This window comes from Bidens hawaiensis, unplaced genomic scaffold (genome assembly GCF_021521415.1).
Source record: "Bidens hawaiensis isolate Kalapana, Puna unplaced genomic scaffold, B.hawaiensis_p1.1 tig00043424_1, whole genome shotgun sequence".
In the NCBI taxonomy this organism is placed as follows: Eukaryota; Viridiplantae; Streptophyta; class Magnoliopsida; order Asterales; family Asteraceae; genus Bidens; species Bidens hawaiensis.
The window spans coordinates 140,551-142,192 of NW_027497687.1; positions in this window are offsets into that span (position 1 = coordinate 140,551).

Consider the following 1,642-nt stretch of genomic DNA (forward strand, 5'->3'; position numbering starts at 1 on the left):
CTTGTGAACTCACTCAGTTTATACTGATTCAAATGTTTTACGTGTCTTTCAGGAGATAACTAGGTAGCGCATGGAGTCACACTTAGAGCACCTCACGCTGAACATCTAAAACTAGCTTTTTGGAAGATTTTAGTTCTATCCATTCGATGCGCGCGGTTGTTCCCGCCACGCAAAGGGGATATGGCGTGGAAATCTTCAACAGTTCTTATACTTGGATGTTTTTATGTAATCCTTAAACAATGTAATGTATTTGTATTAAACATTTCATGCGCAATGAAAATCTTACTTTGAATGTTTGCAATGGCCCGTGCTTAATTATCAATCCCCACTCGCGCGCGCCCGGCTGTTTCCGCCGTTCAGGGCCGGGTGTGACAGATTGGTATCAGAGCACTGGTTATAGCGAACTAGGAAAAGAAGTTTTAACCTAGACTATAACCGTCGGGGAATCGCATGAAGTATTTTTCAAGGAAAATATTTTCAAAAGAAAAACCACACACACTTAGGAACACGGGTCACACAATGTCTAGTGAACATTAAGGATAAAACACTATGTGCTCATGGTACATGCGCTAAGTTTGTTATATTTTCTCTTTTTAAGAACGAGAATGCCTCCAACCAGAGCCAAGGGAATTACCATGACACCCGAGGAACTCGCGGAAATAATCGCGCAGGCGATCGCGACACATGAGGCCAGCAAGGCCGAATCTAGTCAGGGTCGTCAGAACGAGACCCCAGAACCCGAATCAGGAGCCTTGGACAAAGGGTGCTCCTATAAGACATTTATGGCCTGTAGGCCTTGGCCATTCAAGGGTACCGAAGGGGCCATTGGGCTCTACAACTGGATTGACAAGATGGAGACAGTTCTCTCCATTAGCAGATGTAGTGAGAACCAGAAGGTCCTTTACGCGACCTGCATGTTCCAAGAAGCAGCTTCGTCTTGGTGGAAGCTTCAAGTGAAGACTTTGGGGCGAGAAGTTGCTCTTCACAAGACCTGGGAGGAACTGAAGGAAATGTTGATGAGAAAGTTCTGCTCTCGCGCAGAAATTCAGAGTCTGCAACAGGAATTCTGGAACCACACCATGATAGGAACGGACATCGACGCCTACAACAACCGGTTTAACGAGCTTTGCCAGTTGGTGCCAGACATGGCAAACACGGAGGAAAAGAAGATCGAGAGGTATATCTTTGGGTTACCTCCTGTTGTTAGGGTTCCGCTCAACGCCGCAGCGCCCCCAACCTTTGATGAGGCGGTAGCGCGGGCCATCACCCTTACAAGGGATACGGTCCGTGCGGGTATGTTGACTACGAGCGGAAACGAGCAGCGAACCTCTGACTCCAAGAGGAAATGGAACTCTCACCACCGAGGGTCCGACTCCAAGCAGCCACCGTTCAAGAAGCAGGAAAGCGCAAGGGTTTACGCGATCCAAGCCGCGGAGCCATCAAGGAAAGGATACAGCGGGCCTTACCCATGGTGCAACAAATGCAAGTTTCACCATGAGGGTGAATGCGCGAGCATCATGTGCGCCAAATGTAACAGGACAGGGCACAAGACGGTGAATTGCCGTGCTAAGGAAGCTGGAGCCAGTGACAACTGCTACGCATGCGGGAAACCAGGGCATTTCAGTCGGGATTGCCCACAAAA